Source organism: Strongylocentrotus purpuratus, unplaced genomic scaffold (assembly GCF_000002235.5).
Source record: "Strongylocentrotus purpuratus isolate Spur 01 unplaced genomic scaffold, Spur_5.0 spur5_scaffold_7, whole genome shotgun sequence".
NCBI classification, from domain to species: Eukaryota; Metazoa; Echinodermata; class Echinoidea; order Camarodonta; family Strongylocentrotidae; genus Strongylocentrotus; species Strongylocentrotus purpuratus.
In genome coordinates, this window is record NW_022145613.1 from 39,069,665 (window position 1) to 39,087,087 (window position 17,423).

Below are 17,423 nucleotides of genomic sequence, written 5' to 3' on the forward strand. Positions count from 1 at the left end.
TATTAAATTATTTATAAAAAAAAAGTCATGTATTCCAATCAATGGCTTAAAGAGAAGGGAAAGTTCTGGTGAAAATAAATTGTTAGCCTTTTTATTCTATTTTTGGGATGAAAAGGATTACTTTTCAAAATCCCCTAATTATGGCGAAATATAGCTGAAATGTTTGGACCAAACTGTTATGCAACATGTGTGTGTTGTCCATATGTACACATACGTGTTAGCAGTCCATGTGACTCTCAGCACGCCTTATTCAATTCATTTAGACGAATCTAAACCTTTCAAGACCATTAAAAGAAGAAAAGAAATCATGTTTGGCGTACCCGCCCACTTCCGTTTTTGAGGCTCCCGGCTTTTTAAAAAACTTTAAAAAACTTTTTTTAATATTTGAAAAAAATATGCAATAACATGAAAAAACAATCTGCTAAAATGATCTTTTTCTGAATTTAAAAAAAATTGTAAATGCTGGCGGCCATCTTGAAAAATAGTCCGTCTGTCAAAAAATAAAAGGGCCTCCTCCTTACCATTTTTCAAAAAGGCGGGATGCTAAACACTTTTTTTTTAATGGCCTAACCAGAATCCAGTTTGACTTTTAAATTGAGGTTATCATTATGAACGAACAACAGGCTATTATTCTAGAGTTTCAAACTGTCATCAACTCATTATATCGGGTTTCCGTAGTGTAGTGGTTATCACGTGCGCCTCACACGCGCAAGGTCCGGGCGGAAACAATTTTTCTTGATCATTATTTTGACAAATTTGGTCACCATTTGATTCGTTATCATGTCGTCATACGTAAATAAAATTTTGAATACTTTAATTAATGTATTGTTACTATAAAAATGTAGCTATGTATTCCAATCAACGGCTTAAAGGTACTATGTCAATATTTGCAGGCCAAACAAATGAAAAGGTTAAATTCCAACGGCATTTGAAAGATAATACTAATTTAGAACTTCCCTGAAAACGAAGGGGCTTGAAAATGTCTTTTTGTTGGAAAATAACGACCAATAGTTGTCGAATCGACTTTAGGAGTAAATAGTCTGATTTTCGGTCTCTTTTTGTGAATGGTGTATGTTTTATGCTGCACAAAGATTCAATCAGTTTAATTTTGGCAATCGCAAATAGTGGGTTATTGATGCAGACAAATGCTCATGTATCTGTTACAGCTCATTTTAAGTATGTTATTACCAAAGAAAAAAAAAGATTTCAGTCAGTCACTCAAAAGTGTCTGACAGTGAAGTCAAGAGAGTAAACAGGTTTTCTTGCATAAATTAAATACTGGTACACTGCTAACGTTTAAATTTCACAAGTAGGACATGACATTTTCATAATTTCTGCAAAGTCTACAGAATTTGTTGGCTTCAAATTGACGAAGTACTGGTGAAAATAATGTGTAAGCTTTTTAATTCTATTTTTTTAAAGGATTACTTTTCAAAATCCCCTTTATTCTAAATATGGCGAAGTATAACTAAAATGTTTGGACCACACAGTTGCAACCTGTTTGTGTAGTCCCATATGCAAACATATTTGTAAGCAGTCCATGTGACTCTCAGCACGCCTTAGTCAATTGTTATCATTTGTTAATGAATCCAATCCCTTATAACCAAAACCCAGAATATAATGTTATGTTTATGAAAGAACAAAAGGCTATTATTTTAGAGTTTTAAACTAATGATTTAATATCGGGTTTCCGTAGTGTAGTGGTTATCACGTGCGCCTCACACGCGCAAGGTCCCCGGTTCGAACCCGGGCGGAAACAATTTTTACCTGAATGGTCAAAATTAGTCTAAGGTGGTTAAATTAAAAGTTTTTGAAAAAAAAAGCTAATATAGTTTCTGTCTCATCTAATTCGTTCATAAATTGTCGATCATAAAAAAAGGATTTCAAAGGAATAAGCAGAATCCATTTTTATCTTTAAATTGATGTTTTGACTATAAAAGAACAACAGGGCCAATCAGACCAGGAAAAAGCAAATGCTTTTAATGTGTTTTTTTAAGTGTCTTTACACAAGAAGACGTGGAATCAATTCCCAACGCACCTAGCAGAACTCATAAATCACTTTAAGATGTAGAATTTCGTACAGAGGATACCACTGTTCTGCTTTCCAAACTAGACATTAACAAATCAGCAGGCCCAGACGGGATACACTTTAGAGTGCTGAAAGAACTGCGCAACGAATTGGCTGAGCCTCTCCAGATTATCCTCACTATTAAAGCTTATGAAGAAGGGAAATATAACAGATGTCTGGAAAAAGGCTATTGTGGTGCCACTCTTCAAGAAAGGGAGGAAAAACGATCCGACAAACTATCGACCAGTCAGTCTGACATCGATAGTGTGCAAGATCATGGAGAGGATTGTGAGAAAGGCACTGATTGAGCATCTAGAGAACAATTACCTATTGGACGATCATCAACATGGATTTCGATTTGGCAGGTCCTGCACTACCCAACTTCTTGAGGTTCTTGAAAAATGAACAGCAAACAATGATAACGGCCATAGTATCGACTGCATCTATTTAGATTACAGGAAGGTATTCGACACTGTCCCTCACAAACGTCTCCTTGTTAAGTTACAAGCCAATGGTATTTCAGGACGTATTCATGACTGGATAAAAGGGTACTTGATAGGACGATCATAGAGAGTATCGGTTAATGGTAAACAATCACCATCATGCAAAGTATCAACCGGAATTCCGCAACGAAGTGTTCTCGGGCCTATTTCTCTGTTTCATTGACGATTTGCCTGAGAATGTAACATCAGGAATTACATTATTTGCAGACGATACAAACATCTATAGTGTTGTGGAAAACAGAAGTGATGCTGAAAACCTTCAACAGGATATTCAAGCTGTTTTGAGATGGGCTGAGAAATGGCAATTACAATTCAATGTCTCGAAATGCAAGGTTATTCATTATGGGAGGCGTAACCCGAAATGTGACTACACCATGGCAAATGCTGGAGAAGCTAGCAATATACCTGTATCCGACTGTGAGAAGGACCTTGGAGTAACTTTTGACTCTGCACTATCATTCTCAGATCATGTGGCAGATGTAGCAAGAAAAGCCAACATCAAGTTAGGTATCATAAAGAGATCCTTTTCAAGTCTGAATGAAAAAGGATGGCTTATGCTCTACAAGACCATAATCCGGCCTACTCTTGAATATTGCAACTCGGTTTGGTGTCCCATGTTCAAGAAAGATGAAGACTTACTGGAAAAGGTGCAGCAAAGAGCCACCCGTCAACTCGCACATCTACATCACCTAGAATACCATGAGAGATTGAAAGCCCTCGAGTTAGAGACACTCATTTACCGAAGACAGAGAGCTGAGCTGATTCAAATCTTTAAGATTATGAAAGGAATTGACCGGGTGGATATCAATAAATTTGTTCAACTAGTCCATGAATCCAGAACCAGAGGCCACAGTATGAAAGTAAGGAAGCCAAAGTGTAAATTTGTGCTTCGTCAAAATTCCTTCTCTGTGCGAAGTTGTAACAACTGGAATTCGTTAACAGACTCAGCAGTCAGAGCAACAACTGTAAATCAGTTCAAATCCATCCTTGGGAAATACTGGTACAGCCACCCCCTTAAGTACGGTCCATACCAGAGAGATAGCATTATCTGGAGGGGCAAATAAGTTTATCTTTACGCTTCAACATCGAAGTAATGCCTGGATTACATTTGTCCAGGGCGCCGTACGATAAATTAGTCTACGATTTTTCGTAGACATCGTAGGAGGCTACGGGGTACGATGTTTGTGTTTACATTATCTACGAGCATCGTGCCATATATTGTGTTGGCCCTCGGGGGCAGGCCAGGGCAAATCCGTACAGAGGCTGCTCGGAGATTGTACGGAAATCGTGCAATTTGAATGCAGTAGCCGTGCAGTCTCCGCAGCCTCCGCACGGAAATCGTACGGAGCCCGTGCAGCTTTCGTGCAAAGATGACTGTTCAATATCACGGATACTGCACGGGCAACGAGCAGCAACCTTGCGATAGCTGTGCAATGGCCGTGCGAATGCCCCACGAGTCTACAATCTCTGTACGATTTTTTTGCCCCCATGTTCACCGAAAAAGCGTACGTTTGCTGCACAATTAGTGCTAGGCCTCCGGGCGATGCCCGTGCGGGGATTGTGCAATGCCACCTACGACATGTATACGGGCTACGGGCTTACGATTTTTTTCAAATTTGTTTAACTTCTCGCGAAACAAAATCGTATGGGCTGCGGAGCCCGTGAATCAGTACGAAAATCTCACGGTCGCCTCCTGCCTCCGCACAGAGGCCGCACGGAAAAGGGGATACGGGCAGGATACGGGCTCCGTAGACTAATCGCAGGCCAAATGTAATCCAGGCATTAGTAATCAAAGTAAACAAGTAAACAGGCTATTATTGTAGATTTTCTAACCATCAACTCATTATATCGGGTCTGTAGTGTAGTGGTTATTACGTGCGCCTCACACGTGCAAGGTCCCCGGTTCGCACCCGGGCGGACACAATTTTTTCCTGAATGATCAAAATTAGTCTAAGGTGGTTAAATTAAAAGTTTTTGAAAAAAAAAGCTAATATAGTTTCTGTCTTATCTAATTCGTTCATAAATTTATCTATCATTAGTTTTGTCGATCATAAAAAAAAAGGATTTCAAAAATAAGCAGAATCCATTTTCATCTTTAAATTGATGTTTTGACTATGAAAGAACAACAAGTTATTATTGTAGATTGTCTAACTATCATTTCATCATATCGGGTTTTCGTAGTGTAGTGGTTATCACGTGCGCCTCACACGCGCAAGGTCCCCGGTTCGAGCCCGGGCGGAAACTATTTTTTTCTGAATGATCAAAATTGGTCACAGTTTTAAAATTAAAAGTTTTTGAAAAAATTGCTAATATAGTTTCTGTCTCATCTAAATCGTTCATAAATTTGTCGATCATAAAAAAAGGATTCCAAATGAATAAACAGAATCCATTTTTTTTATCTTTAAATTGATGTTTTGACTATGAAAGAACAACAAGCTATTATTGTAGATTGTCTAACTATCATTTCATCATATCGGGTTTTCGTAGTGTAGTGGTTATCACGTGCGCCTCACACGCGCAAGGTCCCCGGTTCGAACCCGGGCGGAAACAACTTTTCTTTATCGTTATTTTGAAAAAGTTTTTAAAACTGTATATGATAAAGTTTGCACCCTTATCTGATGCAGCCAATGAGAATATTTTGAATTCAATGCATTAAATGTACTATGTCCGATTTGCAGGCCAAAACCATGAAAACGTTAAACTCCAACGGCATTTGAAAGATAATATTAATTTAGAACTTCCCTAAAAAAAAAAAAAAGGGGGGGGGGGTTGAAAATGTCTTTAAGTGGGAAAATAACGACTATTAGTTGTCGAATCTACTTAAGAGCTATATAACTAATAAGTAATATTTTGATTTTCAGACCATTGCACCGAATGGTCGTACGTTTTATGCTGCGCAAAGATTCAATCAGTTTAATGTTGGCCATTACAAGAAGTTGCTTATTGATGTAGACAAATGCTAATGTACCCTTTACTGCTCATTTTATGTGTATACGTTATTACCTAAGAAGAAAAAAGGCCAGTCAGTCACTCAATAGTGTCTGACAGTGAAGTCTAGCAAGGAAACGGGTTTCCTTGCATAATTTGAATATTAGGACGCTTCTAATGTTTAAATGTAACAGATAGGACATACATGACATATTCATAATTCTTGCAAAGTTCTACAGAATTTGATGTTGGCTGCAAAAGGGACAAAGTGTCTTTAACAAGAGCATCGATTGCCAAAAACATTTCTTACTTTAATTCTCCGTCGACCAATTCTCAGAGTCCACTATATGAGAAATACATGTTACAACCCTAGAAGCACGATAGTTAAGAGATAATAAATAAAATTTAAAAAAATCGCAAGCTTTTTGTTCCACTGCGATCACTAACATTTAACCTATTGGAAGGTATATTTCCCAATCATCTTGTGACAACAGTAATTTTGTTGCTATAATAACAAATTGTGTAAAGATCGATGATGGAACGTCTGGTTTCTGTAGTGTAGTGGTTATCACGTGCGCCTCACACGCGCAAGGTCCCCGGTTCGAACCCGGGCGGAAACAATTTTTTTTAAATAATTTTTTTTTATATTTGTTTATAGTTGCACTCTTCTGTGTGGGTAATGATTCTCTATGGAGGAAGCTGGGCCTACATGAATTGTATAAAAGCATTTTATATCGATTGAGGCTAAAGGGATAGATGAGTTAAATTACAAATTCCTCTTTGTTTGATCAAAATCGGTTCAGAGACGGCTAAAATATCCATAAATATAACCTTTTCTAATATTTGTGTACCACCACGAGTATTAGATAATTTGAAAAACAGCCGTTGCAAAAACGAAATAGCGCCTTATACGTTTTATTCCAGCCAATGCCGATGTTGGCTTTTTGTTGGCTTTTTGGTCTTAGTTATAATACGCACATCCAGCCGGTCCATGTATTGTTATTACTAACTAATTAATTAATTAACCGTCACCATATTTGTTGTAAAGTAGAGCTGAATTGGTAAGATCGCATTGGCTAAAATTCACACATTTGGGCTCTAAAATTACCTTAATAGCAATTTTAGGTCCTAAAAGGGCACTAGAAATGTCATAAATAAGAATAAGTGCAATAACCATGCACTTTAAGGACATTTGCGGTCTGAAACCAGAACTTAACTAGTTCTATCCCTTTAATCTAATACAAAGATATGTATATATCTCTTATTTTGTTTACACCTGTGTTATCATAATTTACTTTGATGACAAAAGCAAAAAGTACAAAACGCAATTTCGAGACTATTCATTTCGAATACATCTAACTGGTAATCATTATATTAACATGCTACTATCCACTGAAACGGGTCAAAACTTCAAGAAATCATGATCGTGCATGGTTAGATTTGGGGAAATATTTTTGTATTAGCAAGCAAACAATAATTATATTATAAAGTTATCAAAAAGTTAACAGAGATTTTCACATGACAGGTCATGTCATTCATGTTAATTAATCCTCACATGAGAATGGTAAGCATATGAAGAATAAACTGTATCACGGATATCCTATCAAAGTCTTACAATAACATTTGATTCCTGCACAGCCGAAACTTAATATGTAAATTGGTAATTAAAGTATCCCGTATACACACATATCACTCCCCGAGTAGTATTCGTTAGTCAGTCATCCTTGATATCAATACAAAGGGATGACTATATTGATAATAGCTACAAATAATAGATCCCTGTACACGAGAGTTCAATGATCAACCTCTATTAAAATAGTATACGAACCTTTGCCCCCTACAAAGCAAACGTCCGTGAACGTGAAAAACACCATCACAATACCTGGAATATTGTGTGTTGTCAGACTCTTTTTCGGGTTAATGTACAGATGTCAATAACAAATATCACAAAGTTTGCCCAAAAAACACAAAAACAAGAGGATGAAACTGAACGAAGCTCTCCTTCCACAAGTAGCCTCCCAAGGTATGGACACTGCAGGTAAATTAAAGATACACAAAGCGCACGACCGAGAAATTTTGTTGACTAATTCGTTATACATTGCATGTACTCAGGCGCGTACACAGGGGGGGGGGGGGGGGGGGGGGGGTTTGGTATTTTTCTGTGTGTAAACCCCCATAACCCCCCTAACCCCCCCCCCTTTGGATGTTTTTTTTATTTTTATTTATTACAACAAAAAAAAATATTCCCATGGTTGACCTAAAAAAGCTGACCTTACCCCCCCCCCCCCAACGGAGCAAAATGTCAATTTTTCAAATTTCGAGACCAAAAAAAAAAAAAAAGAATCCTCTTACCCCCCCCCCCCCCCCCCGCTTATTCAGCGGTCGACTGAGTCGTTGCGATTTTTTTAGGACAAAAAAAAAAAAAAAAAAAAAAAAGTGACCTCTTACCCCCCCCCCCCCGCTTATTCAGCGGCTGGCTGAGTCGTTGCGAAATTTTCGGCCCGATTTATAAATGTTAACCCCCCCCCCCCCTTGAAAAAATCCTGCGTACGCGCCTGCATGTACTGGTACCCTTTCTCTCTACGTTCATGTAGACTACAACATTCACTGACAGATATTACTTTGATACAAGCTTTCTTCATCGAACTTTTCTTTACAAATAAAACAAATTGAGACACAGCTCTCGTCAATCTAAAATTTCTGTAGGTCAAGTTTATATTCTCTCTCGACAAACATCAGCGTAGAATGACAAGTCTTAAATCAAATCATCTGATAAGCGGTGTTGGCATTTGACATGATCGTGTGAAGAATATAAAGATAAGATTCTTTACATCTTGATCACTACTTAAATAGTAAACCGTTTATGGATCTTCCAACACGTCGTCGGGTATATTTATGGTTGAGATTAAACAATAGATCTTGGCAGGCGTCAAAAGGGTTATCACTATATTATGTCTATATATATTCGTCATGTTTCTTCTTCCATGTATTAGATAGAGTGTGTGCAGTGTTAAGAATGGTTATTCATTGGTGTGTGATGAAAAAGTAATGTAGGAATTTAAAGAATAAAGAACAATACTAGGATGAAAAAGGTATTCTCTGTATGAATCCATTTAAATTATCAATAATTTTGTTTTTCTCGGTAAAAACGATAAATGCAGCTGAATGCCTTCATGTATGACTATGTAAACATTACTTCATACGTTCGCACATTCACATGTATGGGAATTGGATTAGATTTATATGTAGGTCCACAGCTAAATGTGAAACGGATAACAATAAAAGAACTCATGAACCTTATAAAAGTTTGTTTTAATCATACCATTATATCATATCAACTAAGGAGAGAAAACTAAAAACACTACAAACATGATCGGGTATGATCGTTCCTGAAGTATAATGGTTGCAGTATTTTGATGCGAATAGCCTTGAATAAATCGTTTTTATTTAAATAGCTAGTTTTTGTATGAATTATTATTATATACATGGCAGTGTTGATTTATAAGTAAAATTGACAAAGAATTATTCAAATATTGAGATGAAAATACCATAAAGACTGTTATCAGACGACTGTACCTAAAGTTAGAATGACAATCAGTACTCACCTTGTTGACATGTTTGGGAAGATAGTAATTTTGTTGAGTGCATGCGCCAAGGCCTCCTGCTCTCCCAGATTTGTCCCTGATTCAAAATGGCAAATGGATAGCAAAAGAAAATTACCGAATGGCGACTGACCTAAAACAACATGTTTATGGAATTGGAATGCTAGCACTCACTAATTAATATCCCACCATCCACCGATGCCGAGTGCCTGTACGAGACGCCGCGGCCAGCGTTTCGATGTTAAGTGCTGTGTATGGCAACAGGGCAATGCGTTGCGGTGAGCAAGGAGAGATGACTGTGTTCGTATTATGTTTGCGTAATGATGGGCGTGCAAATAGACATAAGCTCTCGTATTATTCACCTGCGCGCGCCAACTTTAATGTGGTAAATCGTTAGCAGGAATCAATTTGTCTTACTATATCGTTCTTACTTCTCTTTCTGAGGAAATTATTCACTACTACTGGCAAAGTCTATCATCCTCACTCTCAGGTTGGATCTATTTATACCCCAAAAGATTTATTGTCATTAGAATAATATTTGATATTCATCAGTGCCCCAACCTATCGTCTTAGATATTCGTCCAAAGTTTTTCCTCTTTTAATCCATCTTGATTTATAGTAAGGATGTAAAATAATGTAAACCACTAAATGGTAATTGACTAAAAAGAGCACTGGCACATAAAATCGACTTAAATGGACAACTGTAAATATATATCTAGTATTGCTATAATCGATTGTATCTTACAGTGATTGAATTCCATCTTCCTGTAACAAAAGACGAGCGTAAGTTGATATTGGTAAAGGTACGATTATATACAAATGATGTGGTTGAGATTCAGTAATTGTAACAGTCTATAATTTATTACAGGGCCTAGGTAGGAGAAACATGAGAGAAAGATACAACATTAAGAGACGAAAGAGAGAGAGAGGGGGAGAGAGAGAGAGAGAGAGAGAGAGAGAGAGAGAGAGAGGAGAGAGAGAGAGAGAGAGAGAGAGAGAGAGGAGGAGGAAGGGGGGGGGGGGGGGCTGAGGGGCGTGGCGATAGACAAGGAAAAGTATGAGAAGTACTGAGGGAACCGAACTCACGATAATCTTACAAGGATTTTATTATGGAAACCTTTTTGCGTGGGCACCTGCATTTCTAAGAAGTTTAATTATCATATCCATTGTCGTCACACTCAAATCAGTACAAAATCAGTCAAAATGCATGGACAAGGTTACATAGATAGTCGTCGACAGAGTCATGTTCAGAGGAGGGCACTCGACCCGACTTGGCTCAGTTTCTTCATGTCAATGGACGGTGAAGATGACCATGAGAGCTCATGTCCTTCGTTTCTCTCCTTGCTCTGCGTCATACAACCCCCTTAGAGCTTGGGCGTTACAGGCAGAAAACGGTTAGAATGTACACTCTCAGCACCCACTTGGAGAAAGAGAGAGAGAGAGAGAGAGAGAGAGAGAGAGAGAGAGGAGAGAGAGAGAGAGAGAGAGAGAGAGAGCGAGGGAGAGAGAGAGAGAGGGGTATATTCTCTGGGGGTAGTGATGAAAATGCTAACGGCGTATCGACACATTAATAAACAAGCGGGAGAGGAACTCTCCTTAGAGGGGAGTGGGTGGGTGGGGGTGGGGGGGGGGGGGCGTTTTGAATGTACACGGGCAAAGCCAGTATGATCACTACACATTGTATTGATTTCCCCGGTCCTTGGTATTGTGTGTGTGTGGGGGGGGGGGGACGGGGTATACGACGGCTATTTGTGGGTTCGCAGCAATGGGATACGTGCATGCCATACTGTCAGCCCTGTCAAATTACTCAGTTAATAGAGCCCTTAGCCTCTCCTGATAGAAAGAGGATATAATATCGAGCTCTGAGTGTCTTGCCGTCACGACCCAAGTCATGTACTTTTATATTGAGATTAGCTCAAACTTGCCAGATTTGTGTCACCTAAACTCAGCTAACTGACACTGCTTGCAATAGATTTTGCTTTCTTCACACGGGATGCTACAATGGCTAGCCGCGCACGCAGAAGGATAGTTGGATGGCTGCTCATCTGATTATGTAAAGAGAACGAAGCATAGTGAATCCATCTCATCTAGGCATCAGTAGAGGTTATAGAGGGTTTTAATCCAGGGAAGGGAGAGGGCTCTGGGGGTTCTGTTGTGACTTTTCATATATAATAAAGCTATTCTTTTGTTTGGGGGGGGGGGGAGAGTAGGGGGATTGAAAGAAATTGTTGGGGGGGGGGGGCCACTCCAAGCTCTTCTATAGAACACGTATGGACCTCTACAAAGAACAGACCCATTGAAATAACGGCTCTGAAAAGAGAAATCTAGCCGCATCCTTTTCAAAAATAGTTATTTGTTAATTTTCATACGCATAAATACGAAAATTAAAACCAAACCAAATCAAAAAATTAACCACTGGGGCTAGACCTGCTCATAAATATGAAAAAGATACATTTTTGAATGACCATTTATAAGTGAAAATTATAAAGGACTAAATTCATCCTCCCCAAAGACATTAACAAGTATATCATTTTCATTTGCTTTTTTAAATTAATTTAAGGTTCAAGGTTCAAGGTTCATTTTATTTCTTTCTTTCACAACATTTTTACATATAATAATAGAACAAAAAACAGCATAAGAAAAAACGATTTAAGTGCAATTTTAAGTCGATATATAATCCAAATGAAAGAAAGTGGAGACCTTAGAAAAGCTGGGCTTGTAAGAGCAAGGTCCCCATATAAAATAATCCATCAATGTTTCACTTATTTATGCTTAAATGACACATTTTAAGGCTGGTTTTTGACTCGTTAAAATAGATGAGCAAGGAAAAGGAAACGAATGTAACATATCGAAAAAAGAGAAGAAAAATATAAGGAAGAAAAGAGGGACTACGGTAAAGAACTTAAAGTACTTGTAGTCAAGTAGTCAAATCGTTGAATAGAACGACACAAAGTAGCCATGAGCATAATACTTCGAGCTATAACAGCTTGACAAACAAGCATCGGCTCAATTTAAAAGAAAAAGTTTGCTCGAAGGTTAAGCGTACATGTAGGACTCTGTTACGTCGAACAGTGAGTAAACAATATCACGATGGCATTGTTTGTCCCCACAGTATACGCTCTCATGAGATGAGCAGTAAATCGCGCCCTAAGGTACAATTTTCTTCAAGATTGAATCACTTTTGCATTTCTTTTAATGATATTTTCTATTTATAAATCGAGTTATGAGCCTGATGGAACGAAAACAAGTAGAAGTTGACGAATTTCATAAGTGTACCAGATTAGTCTCAAAGGTATAGGGATTATTTTTGTTCGGTAATAGCATCCTACAGTGACTGGGTAACATTGTTAAAGGTTGATGATAAAACTGCGTAATTTTGGTATAAAATGCTATTTACATGTATTATATTCCTTCTACTGTACTAACCCTCTAACATGCACAAAATCTGGAAGAATTCTCAAACAAGGCGTCACTGTGCGACTCCTCTTACAGTAAATTCTTCCAACCATTTTTGAATTTTTCCAAAAGTTTTTCAAAGAAAATAAGACTTAATAAGACAGGCTTTTAAATTCTTTCAACATTTAAATGTTTGGAATGGTATATAGAGCCAATTCATTGCTTTGCGACGATTTACATTCACCTGTAATTAAATTGTAATAGTATAGTTGGGAGAATTAAGGAATCGATCAGATCATTTTTCCCCAATTTTTATCATTAATGATCTTTTGTGGAATTTAATGATATGTTTGTATGACCGATTATTTATTTATTTTGATAACTTGTTGCTAGTACCATCTGTATATTCCCAGGACAATGCTGTCGGATAAAGCTGTTGTCTGTTTGATGATTTTGCTTGTTTTTAATGATATGTACCCGCTGTCTATTTTACAATTGTACTTCGTTATCTTTATGATGTAATCGCAGACACATGTACAGCCCAATTGATGTAACTTTCTCTTTATAAGTGAACATGCCTTCCTATACTTAATTCTCTCCTCTCTTCCTTTCACTATTTTTTCTTTCCTATCAACGTTCTGTTATATACAATGTAATTTTCATAATAATATCTATAATGTTCTTTCGGTAACTGTGTTAATTTATTATGGGCGTTCCCAACTCAAGCTACGCTTTCCGGGTTTTCGCCTCCTTCCGTATCTGAATTATTTACTGTATACTCTATGTTGAAATAATTGTTACATAATCATGTATATATACATTGTGTTTTATATTGTGCTGTTGAGAAGGAAATAAATGTTAATAATAAATAAATAAAAATTAATGATGGTCTGTTTTCACTCAAAATTTCAGATTATCTTTAATTTTACATCTATTATTGAAGTCACTGCCTTAACACCATTTTCTCTCACCTGAACAATGCTACAAAGTCCCTTAAAATCTGCCAAGCTAACAGTAACAACTTTTATATCGGCTATCATACAAAGCGTACACGTCCCCTATGTACCCTTCTTTAAGTTATAAAGAAAAAAGAATACATTGGGTTGGATTACACGAGAAAGGGCTGTACAATTCATCTTTTCGAGGCTTTGATTTTTGTTTTCTTGTTATCCCATTTTTTTTCAATATATGTTTTTTCTCGTTGATAGAAGTCTTTAGTCTGATGGGCTTACTAAAATGAGTATCGCTATTTTGGTAGCAATCTTTGTTATGCAACATTTTTGCACGGAATGGCGTCTTAAAGGGATCGTTTAACAATGTTAAATCTGATATACACGGCCCTACGTGTTATCAGTGTCTGTGATATGGTGTAATATTGAAGCCCTAACAAAAATGCGCTTCAAAATGATCAAGAAGTGCCTCAAAAAAGTAAAAATCATTGAGTGACCGGTTTACCATACTCGTTTTCCCCAATAGACTGTAGTGTTATGAAAACCGTCAGGCGAACGGTTTTCAAACTTTATAATTCCAATCATAAATATCTTGATAATCAGACAGGCGATCGGCTTGTAAAAGTCATGGGTTCCTGACTGACCTAAAGGTTTATAATTATCATTGCATCATGAGCTAAATCCAGAATTTTGTTTCAGAATCTGAGACAAAGTTACCGGATCCCTTTGAGAAGAAAGTCACGCTTCTTGGAATATCTTGTCCTGAACATTCGATGCGTAACACCAATAACATATCTACGTTTCACTAGTTTAAAGTTGGATGTATATTTTTTTCCTGCTTATATTTAAATTTGATTTTTTCGAACACAAGGGGCTCAGGTTTGGATATACATGTAGTATGAATAATACGATAGACTTATATTGAAATGGGAAATTTGATCACGTCTTTCTACAAAGCTTGCTTTGGAGCGCGTTTGAAGTGTTAGTTTACTGTTAAATTATCATAACTCAAGAGCGTCCACTGACAGTGTGTACAGTCCGGCAATGAACTCACCAGCGCAGAGCAGGGACTTGTCTCACCTCCCTGGAGAGAGTAAAGAAGGTGAAATACACTGTACAGGCACGTACGCAAGCTGATACAGAGACGCGATATATAAAGAGAGATACAGATGCTATAAGACACTGAGACAGATAAGGAGAGAGATAGGGAAATAGTTAGATAAAGATATAACGAGAGAGAGAAAGATAAGGGGGATAGATACGAGGAGATAGAAAAGGAATGTAGGGAAGAATTTGAATAGAGGAGAGAAAAAAGACAAAACAGTTAAAATGCTGCGGAATGCAGAATGGCTCACTCCACAAAATGTACAAGATGATCAGATTACAAGGCAAACTGCAATGGTTGGATGTCATAGGTGCGGTGCCATTGAATGGTCTGTACGTCAGTGGTGCATTTATTATTCAGAAAATTTACTTCCAAGATGATGCCGCCACGTCTAGGCCTTTAATCTTAAAACCTAGCTATGCAACAAGTTAGAACGTATGTAGGTATTAGCTCCAACCCCATAGAATTTGTTAAAGAAACATATATTTCACTGGAATAAAACTGGTAAAATTGAGCAGGGAGGAGGGGGGGGGGGGGTAAAATTGAGAAGAGAAATGAGGAACAAGAGGAACAGGAGCAACTACGGGATAGATAAGAAAATTAAGAAGAAAATATAGAAGAACTAGAACTTAAAGGAAAGAAAGATTGGAAGAGAGGATATATATGATACTTTGATAATGACTTAAAAATACAAACAACTTTTTTCATCTGTAGAAGGTCAAATCAATTTTTTGATTGTGTAACAGTACTGAATAACATATTTTAAGTGCTTTCTTAATCTCCATTTTTTTCTCTTACAAATAGAAATGTTTATGTACATGTAAGTATTCTCTGTGGGTCACCAATCATCTAGAACACATTTTAAAATGATTTCCTGTTAATGCATCTGTATTATCGTCTTTCGGGAATTAACTCGATTTGAGGCGCAGAATTCATTTTTTAACAACTCTTTACCTGACCCAGTTTCAACCACTTCGCTCTGATTGAACACTTTCATTTGAAATGACTGGACTCATAAACGCCTCATTTTAGAAGGCCATTTTGTTTTCTTTTCATAAACAGGCGATCGTGGCGATGTGGCAAAAGTAAAGAGTTAATTTCCTGCGAGAAACCTGATATTCTCAGATTAATGTCCCCCAAGTCCCTCAATGATCGATTACGACGACATCAGAATTGAAGACGTCAATGATGTCACGTGATACACTTGAAATGAAAATGTTCTTTACCGCGATTAATTTAGTTGATAAATTAAGATAAGTCATATTGGTTTGGAGCTAATTTTAAAGAAAGACACCGTAGGGCTTCAAAGGTATTCTTAAGCATTTGACTTGGTCATGAGAGCAGTTTTATAATTATTTATCAATATTCGCTTTGAGTGGAAGAAAGAAAGAAAGAAAGAAGGAAAGAAAGAAAGAAAGAAGAAAAGAAAGAAAGAAAGAAAGAGAGAGAGAAAGAGAGAAAGAGAGAAAGAAAGACAAACAGACTGAATTACAGAAAAGGGGCTTGCAAGATTTAAGGTTAAGATTAAACTTTAGGAAGGACGAGAAATGAAAATTCATCATGTTAATTTGAAAAAAGATTAATAAGAAAGTGATTCTTCCCAGCAAAGAATGGAAGAGGGAGAATTTAAAAGGGAAACTTCAAAACCGCGATTGTTAATGATTGTTACAGTTTTACCCTAAATTAAACAGATTCGATTCAACATTATTTTGTTGAAATTAAATCCTGTAATAATTGGGATTATCATTGTCACCTGTTCATACATTCATTCAAATAGGCCTATTTTCTCAAACTAACTTATAATGCTAGCAATGCATGTTGCATACGACGTGCAATATTAATAACGTAGTAGTGCGTCAACGTCTGGCGAAGTCTCTGACGCATCATGTTACAGGGAAATGAAAAGGAAATCCGAAATCTGCATTATAAAATTTATTTTGAATTCAACTTTAGAATGTACTTACGTATCGACAAAGATATAGTAACTTGGACGGAGTTTTATTTTCCAACTTAATTCGGCAAAATCTGGGATAGTGTCGGAAGTGTTGACAGCATGGCAATGAACGTTCATATTGAAATAGTACCGATATAATATTATGTTAATAAAAACCATTTGCAACAGATAGAACAAGACAGTAAGTGTTGAAAGAATATGAAACAGTATGTGAAGCACTCCCGAGTCCCGACGCCTGTCTGAACTCCATGAAGTACAGGAAGAAAGTCCTCCATACTATGTCAACTGTTACGGTCAATAGCTGTCCAGTATACCCTTGGTGACGGTACTTCACATCTACTTACCATTTGGTAAGAACTGTTAGAATGGTTAAAATGTACATTTTTGTTGGCAGCCGGTTTTAAGTTCTGTTGAAAATTGGACATAATAGTGTACTCTCGGATGTTAGAGTCATTGAAAAGAGATTGGAGAAAACTCATGAGAATTCCTAGTCGACAGTTCTTGAAGATGAGAATTTCTTAAAAGCGCTCCTCTTAACAATCGCAATCTGAAAAAATCTGATAGACCTTTGAGACAATGCATACGTATTTTTAGTAACGATCAGTTAGGCAGAATAGTATATAAATGTACGTGTAACTGAGTGTTTATTTCAAACCTGTTGAGGTGCGAAAATGTGTTTCTTATCCCTTATATCCCTGAAGTTTATGTATTTTATCTAGTATGCAAGAAAATATGACATTTCAAATCGTATCTGAAAGATTCTTGTTTGTTATAGTGGTATCAAAAATATCTTATTACTATTGTGTATGCCTTGCAAATATCCCCCAAACGCTAAAGAGACAAACAAAACAGGAAGACTGTAACTGTTGATGCATCGTGAGACTTATACTTCTATCAATATTCATCGATGATTGATG

General features: G+C 37.1%; 1 protein-coding gene and 5 non-coding genes across 6 annotated transcripts in view; 5 read left to right on the forward strand and 1 right to left on the reverse strand.

Moving 5' to 3' along the window:
* Positions 1-17,423, reverse strand: part of LOC100891289 — a 37,605-nt gene that overhangs the window by 11,732 nt on the left and 8,450 nt on the right. Inside the window, exon 2 of the mRNA XM_003727242.3 lies at positions 9,105-9,180. The gene's annotated coding sequence lies outside the window, so the exon portion shown is untranslated. The remainder of the gene's footprint in view (positions 1-9,104; positions 9,181-17,423) is intronic.
* Positions 1,687-1,759, forward strand: TRNAV-CAC. The gene has a single exon. It is a non-coding gene; the product is annotated as a tRNA-Val (tRNA).
* On the forward strand, positions 4,422-4,494 carry TRNAV-CAC. Its single transcript has one exon. It is a non-coding gene; the product is annotated as a tRNA-Val (tRNA).
* On the forward strand, positions 4,743-4,815 carry TRNAV-CAC. The gene has a single exon. It is a non-coding gene; the product is annotated as a tRNA-Val (tRNA).
* Positions 5,049-5,121, forward strand: TRNAV-CAC. The gene has a single exon. It is a non-coding gene; the product is annotated as a tRNA-Val (tRNA).
* TRNAV-CAC lies at positions 6,047-6,119 on the forward strand. Its single transcript has one exon. It is a non-coding gene; the product is annotated as a tRNA-Val (tRNA).